General features: G+C 34.5%; 1 non-coding gene across 1 annotated transcript; it reads left to right on the top strand.

Moving 5' to 3' along the window:
• The first annotated feature begins 6,027 nt into the window (after positions 1-6,027).
• LOC114888443 lies at positions 6,028-6,134 on the top strand. The gene has a single exon (XR_003791780.1). It is a non-coding gene; the product is annotated as a U6 spliceosomal RNA (small nuclear RNA).
• Positions 6,135-7,533: the final 1,399 nt, after the last annotated feature.

The raw sequence follows: 7,533 nt of genomic DNA, 5'->3' as shown, positions 1-7,533 counted from the left end.
TTTACTCCTTGAATAGCTTCTTCTTCCTTTTCTTCCAGAGATTTGACCTGCTTCCTTTTTCCCTTTGTCTCCAAGGAAACTGAAACAATGAGATGAGATCATTCTCCAACTTTTACTACCATGTCTGCTTACCAGCACATATGTCCATTGTCACTCCCATTCTTATGAATAAACTGCACCTGAGCCTAACTAAACCTAGACATTTACTTATCGGATTCCATCACTTCTCCCATAGTTGAGGATGTCAGTCTAGAAATGGTTCCCTTTTTCTTCCACATTTTCAATTTTTCCCAGTATAGAAAATATTTCCTACCTTTGTTCTTGTTTTCCTTTGCTGCATTATTCTCCTCTCTATGACACCATGATCAATGATTCATTTCTCAGACATCTTCTTTCACTCTGTGTTTGCATGCCTCTTTCATGTCCTTATCCAGTCTCCTGGAATATCATATATAAACTTACGGTTCCCCAGATTGTCGAATATATTTAATTAAAGTGTGACATTTATATTCCCCAAATGCTGAATAAACATAGTTAAGTAAGGGTTCATGAAATTATCATACCTGTGTAACAAGCACACAATGAAATATTATTGGAATTCTAAAAGCCCCTCTGTGTCCCTTTCCAAGCATTAGCTCCCTAAGGTAACTGGCATTCTGATGCTTAACAAAATAGGAGCTTTTTCTGTTTTTGAACAATATATAAATGTAACCATAAAGTAACTCTATTTTGTCTAGGTTCTCTTACTAAATATTGTTTTGTTAGATTCATCCATGTTGTTCCCTCAAGTTGTCTTGTTCCTTCCCATAGGAGCATGTTATTTCACTGTAGAAATATATAACAATTTATTTGCTAGTTTTCAACTGAGGGCTCTTTGCTTTGTTTCCAGTTTAGGCTATAGCCTGAGTAATACTGCAAAAACATTGTTTTCATATCTAATATTGGTAAACATTTATTTTTCTCTTTTTGTTACTCTTTTTTTTTCTTGATATGTTTGAGCTTTATGTGCTATTCTGATACCTCGATATGGATGCTAAAATAATTTTCAGCTGTTTCTAATATTTATTGCGTTTTCTTAAATAACTGAGTTATTTAAATATGAATTTTTTTAAAAATTGAGGGGTTGGTTATTCTTTATTATTTATTTTTAGCTTAACTCTGCTGCTGTGAGAGAACTTCTTATGCATTTTTTCAATTTTTGGAATTTTTAGTTTTTATTATGCATTGAATGAGTTCCATGTGCACTTAAAAAGAGTTTTGTTTTGCAGTTGTAGTGTACTATGTTGTTTGGACTTTATATAGCTTGCTATAATTTTCTTATCTATAAAACAATGACAGAGGTGTGATAAAGTCCCACAATGATTGTGGATCCCCCTAATTCTCTGTATCTACTTTTGTTTCTGGAAACATTTACTGTTAATATTTTCTGTTTACTGTTAATGTGCCATTGTGTAATTAGATGTGAACATATTTAGAATACTGTTTTAGTGAACTAATTCTTTTACCTTGATGCTAAATTCACCATTTTCTGTAGCAGTGCTTCTTAACTAACCAGTTTTGTCTGATTTAGTATAACTTTGCATTAAATTACTGACTCGATGGATATCTAATATTTCAAACTTAACATGTGTAAAATAAAATCTCACTCTCCCTCTAGAGACTCATTCATTCTGTAGTTTTTTCCATCTTAATTAATAGCAACTCCATTTTTTCCATTCCTCAAATCGAAATATAGAGTATCATTTCTCTTTCTTTCAATCTCTTTTTTCAGCAAATTCCAATAGTTTTACATTCAGAATATGTGTAGAATATGATGATACTTTGCTACCTCCACAATTACTACCCTGTTTGAATCACTGTACATACTCAGTCATCTAGATTGTATCAGTGGTATTCTAACTCATCTCCCAGCTACAGCCTTTGTGCCCTAGAGTCTATTCTCAAAAAGGTAACCAAAGTCATTGTGTTAAAGGTAAGACTAATAACGTCACTTCCCAACTCTCTTAGAGTAAATGTCAAAATTCTTATTCTCTAACTTTATTTTTCCTCAAAGTTCTTAGTAGCGTATAAGACACTGTAATATTGTATGCATGTGTGTGTGTGCATGTGTGTCTGTGTTTATTGACTTCCTCACTGTCTCTCTAAAATGCAAACTCTATGAAACATGAAAGAGAGTTTACTATATTTCATTAACTGCTCTTTTATCAGTACAAACAATGAGGCTTGGCACATATTAGGCATTCAAAAATATTTATTGAACGAATAAATGATGACCTCTACTTTTCTATTCAAGGACAAATATAGTTCCTTCCTCTGGTAGGACTTGGCAACTTTAGAACATAAATTAATCTATAATTATTCTCTACTTTAAGTTGCCCACAATAGTTGTTTTCTTAATAATGGGCAATTTAAATCTTGGGAAAAAATGCACTTAATTATTTGTTTAGGGACTAACGTTGGTAATATAGTGATCCCTATGTATTGATAATTCACTTCTGTATCTCTTAAAAGATAATGAAAGCTGTAAGCGTAAGTGCATTAAATGTAAAGAGAAAGCTGTGGTAATAAAGCTCTATTCTGGCAAAACAAATAAGCAAACAGATAAATATACTGGTAAGAGCAGTTATTTGAAGTTTTATATTAGTGATGCACAGGTTTAAAATGTAAATGATCAACACTTGAAATTATTTTTCAAAACAAATTCAGTGTCTAAGTGAACTAGTTGAAGTTTTAAAATGTGGAACAACAAAATGAACTGCCATTTGCTAAACTATAGATAATCAGGAAACATCTTTAATGGTGAGATTAAAAATAAGATTGGGGAAGCAATTAAAATACAACATAAGTGGAAATTTTGAGTCTGAAAATATGCTCTGATAAAATTATTATAAAGAACCACTTAAATCAGAAGACTAACAATCAAAGAAAGGATATCTGCATTATTTTATCCTTGTTTCTTTTAATGGAAATAGCTATTTCCCTAAAATAACTTGTTTTAGTTTTGATCTTCTTGAAGGTTACTCAGCCAGCAAAATTTAATAAGGCAATAACTTATTATTATTCATAAATCTATCCTTTTGCCAAATATTTATTGATTTCACAGTATGTCTCGTGTTGGAGATACTAATGTATTTAAGGTGAGCTATATTATATTTATCTGGATTCATTCGTGAATCCTTTGAAATAACCAATGCTATTAAAATGAAAATTACTGAGAAATAAAGTGTTTAGTACCAATTCAAAAGTATGTAAATAATGTTAATTCAATGAGAGATTCATAAACAAGGACTTCTTGGAGATTATAGATACGAAAGATTTTTAAAAGTTGGTAAAATTTGAACTAAATATTTAAGAATGTATAATATCTTACCATAAAATTTAACCATATTCTTCTCATTTAGAAAAAAATATTTAAAGTATGGAAGGGGTTAACATATCTGTGGAACGGCAAAAAGTTCCATGTGTTTCTTTCCCTAAATAAATGATCCCAGACATAGAAGATGAGGAAAATCAGGAGATATTATACTGTGGATTTTTATTTCATATGCAAACTGTATTAGTTGCTACAGAAATGAAAAAGTGACCAAAAGACATGATTATATTAAAAGGTAATATGTTTCTGTATTTAGCAAACATAATTTTTCTTATCATTTAATATCTTTGCAAGGCATCAACAATGCTTAGAGAATAGATGTTCCTAGTGCTGTTTTTAATGAAAGGGTGGCCTTCAAAAGGTGCAAGTGGCCTCAAGGTTGCCTGAGCCTAATTAGTGTGCGTTCTAGAGAAGGTATCCATCTGCTTCATGCTCACCTGTGTTCTACATGAGCTCACCACTAGTGGAAAAAGATGATTTCTTAAGCGATTCTACAGAAGGAAGACTGCAAGGAACTTTGTGAAAAGGATAAAAAAATGTCTGCTCCCAAGGAATATAGAAATTAGGGCTTCCCTGGTGGTGCAGTGGTTGAGAGTCTGCCTGCCGATGCAGCGGACACGGGTTCGTGCCCCGGTCCGGGAAGATCCCACATGCCGCAGAGCGGTTGGGTCCGTGAGCCATGGCCGCTGAGCCTGCACGTCCGGAGCCTGTGCTCCGCAATGGGAGAGGCCACAACAGTGAGAGGCCCACGTACCACCAAAAAAAAAAAAAAATATATATATATATATATATAGAAACTATACTATAAGATATACCCCAGAATCAGTTCAACATTTACATTTGAGAAATGTAGAAATGGAAATTAAATATATGTGTGATCAAATAAAGCCATCTGAAATTAGCTTGTAAAATGTGTCTTAGATTTTGCTCTCTGAAAGGGAACCATATTATTTAGGATAAACTGTCATAAAACAAAACTCAAAATATCTCAAACACATAACACAAGAGAAGTTGTTTCTATCACATTCTTAACAGTTTGATAGCGATACTCACAGGGTGGACTTTCCTGTATAGATTTAAGGACCTAGGTTCTTCCATCTATAGTGCATCATTCCCTACAGCCTGAGTCCTAAGTCGGATGCCCTGAAACATGTGGTAGGGAAAGGTCATGAGGGAACTTGCAGGAGGATTTTATTGCATGGAATAGTCCTAGAAGTGACCATATTGTTTCCATTCACTTTATACTGGTTATAACTCAGTCACATGGCCACACCTAGCAAAAAGGAAGGTTGGAAAATAGGCTATTCCTATGCCTGGTAAGAAGAAGGAATTGTTCTATGTGCCCCCAAATTTCTGTCATCTATATCCTCAATCTGTCTCTTCATGGTCACAAAGATTTCACGTCTCCTTTCAACCATGAAATATATCCACCATCTTCTAAGGTAGACAGCCCCAAATCCCTTGCATTTACTCCACCCAACTTAAAGTCCAGGATCTGTGGGTGATTTTCAGACTTTTCCATGATGTATGGATGTGATATCCTTTGGTCTTTTGACCTATGGTCTAAAGAAAGAAAACCTGTTATCTCTCCAACCCAAGTCCTATTATTTGTCATTTCTATGCATAGTCCATATACAATAGAGAAATTGAGACAGAAATCCACAAAGAAAAAACTAAACAGAAAACATCAATTTGGAAAATGAGAATGAGAGTACAAAAGCTACTCGTCCAGGGCTTCCCTGGTGGTGCAGTGGTTGAGAGTCCGCCTGCCGATGCAGGGGACACGGGTTCGTGCCCCGGTCCGGGAAGATCCCACATGCCGCGGAGCGGCTGGGCCCGTGAGCCATGGCCGCTGAGCCTGCGCGTCCGGAGCCTGTGCTCCGCAATGGGAGAGGCCACAGCAGTGAGAGGCCCGCGTACCGCAAAAAAAAAAAAAAAAAAGCTACTGGTCCGTATCAACTTGGGGTGGTAGATAGAAAATCATTGATTAGTCCCTGATTTCACTCCCTGGGAAGAATTCCTTTGGTAATTGTTCTCATGCCCTTTGGGAGGTTTCTTCCTGTCTGTTCATCTTTATGACTTTATCTGTGTTGGGTGTTGTAGAATAGTTCCATCTGTGGCTGGTGTATGTTTGTGGACCTATAGGTTGTTTTAAAACAAAAATGATTTATGTTTGTTTTTCTTCTGTTTTGTTATGGCTTGTGTTTTCTCTGGCAATGCAATTCATTCAAAATTTACCAGGCACCTTCTGATCTATTCACTCCCTGTCAGTTACATGTAGCAGTCAACCTACTGAAGTTCTCTACTAGACATAACTGATAATCTGAGTTATATCATTGATTCTTTATGCCATGCTTTATATCTCTCAACTTAATAGTTGGAATGATGAAACCAGCTGAAACTATAGCTGGGGTGGGAAGATAACACAATTAAATTTACTTTTGTACCATGGCTGATTTTGTTTTATGGGCAAACACACCTGTGAGGATTGTGACTTTTTCCTTTCCACATCCAATATTTATGGTTATTCTGATTCACTGGAAACAGGTTCCTCAGAAGAAAGTCTCTGAACTCGTGCCAGTGGGCCAAATCCAGTCATGACTATTCTTCCACAAATAGCCTATGGACATTTTCTCATTATAATAGTAAAGTTGGTGCTCGCTTCGGCAGCACATATACTAAAATTGGAACGATACAGAGAAGATTAGCATGGCCCCTGCCCAAGGATGACATGCAAATTCGTGAAGCGTTCCATATTTTTTAAAAAATAGTAAATTTTGGTAGTTGTGATGGAGAACATATGGCATACAATGCCAAAAATATTTATTACCTGACTTTTTACAAATAGTTAACCCCTAACAGATTCATTAAGCTTCTTGTATTTCTTCCAATTTATCACAGATAATATTTTACTGAATGTTTTTGCAATATATAAACACGATTGCCATCTCTCACCTTGCTATGTCTGTTTCTTTGCTTTCTGTTTCCCAATTGCAAAACCCATGTCATATATCATAATAACAAAATAATGATATTTATGCTATCAAGGTTGGAAAAAAATTATGATGGAAGAATTTCCAAATGTTCTTTCCTGGTGTATTGATCTGTTTTGTGGACTCTTGCTTAAGTTATATTCCCAGTGTGACTTCTTTTTTCCTTTGCTTTTAATAAGTGAGATTGTTTTTCAGTCGTATTTTTGTTGAGTTTAACTTTCTTCCATATTTCATGTTCCCTTATCCTATTTTTTATCTATATTTTTATATTGAGAATTCTAGTCAAATGTTTTATGATCTTTTGACTGAATGTTCGTTTTTAAGAGTAAGGCACCTAAAATCTGATAGGCATTTATGTGCACAGTCAGGACTTGCCAACTTATTGGCTGACATAGATTAAGTTGAGTGAGTAGAAAGCAAGTCATTCTTTTGGCAGAGCCACACAAGTCAGTATCATTAGGTCTTTCATTGACATTTACCCCATTTTTAGTAAAGTATCTCTCTAGTCTGTGCCTTTCTTTCAATTTCTATTTTATACTCTGTTCTACACTTACATGATAGTTGACAGATTTTGCTTTGTTGTGGGTTAATTACTTTAGAATTTCCTTAAATGTTCTATAAATGAATACAAGTTGGCCTTAAAATATTTCATTGTACTTCTTAGCTAATATTAGATTATGCTATTATATTACATTGCCAACCATCTGGCTTCATCTAGTTTATTTGCAATCTTTTTGAGTTTTTTTGCTTTTGAAACATATTCAAGTATTAGAATTTGGAAAAGGTACTATGAGAGAAGTAAGGTAGTCAGAACATTACAAATTGGACGACAATTAAATTTCTATCAAATAACTATCTTTCACAATCTTTATTCACTTGGTTCGGTGGCAGGCCTACATAATAACTTGCATAGACCTATCACTTTCTTAAACATTCAGGCAGAAAATTTCTTAGATTATCTGGTAAGTATACACTAACTCTGTGGTGCTGGTGAGATTTTATAAACTAAAATGCAACTAAATCTCATTCTGTTTTACTTGTATTTACTTTGGATAACATGGGCCACTCAGTTCTAATTTCAACAAGGTAGACACACTTGTCAATAGAATGCAAATACATGTGCGGTAAAATTTTCAAAGCTTGCAATCACATCTATGAAAGGTTTTC

This window comes from Monodon monoceros, unplaced genomic scaffold (assembly GCF_005190385.1).
Source record: "Monodon monoceros isolate NGI ecotype Baffin Bay Population unplaced genomic scaffold, NGI_Narwhal_1 Super_Scaffold_8, whole genome shotgun sequence".
NCBI classification, from domain to species: domain Eukaryota; kingdom Metazoa; phylum Chordata; class Mammalia; order Artiodactyla; family Monodontidae; genus Monodon; species Monodon monoceros.
The sequence above is the reverse complement of the archived record's forward strand: the minus strand, read 5'-3'. Positions and strand labels throughout refer to the sequence as shown.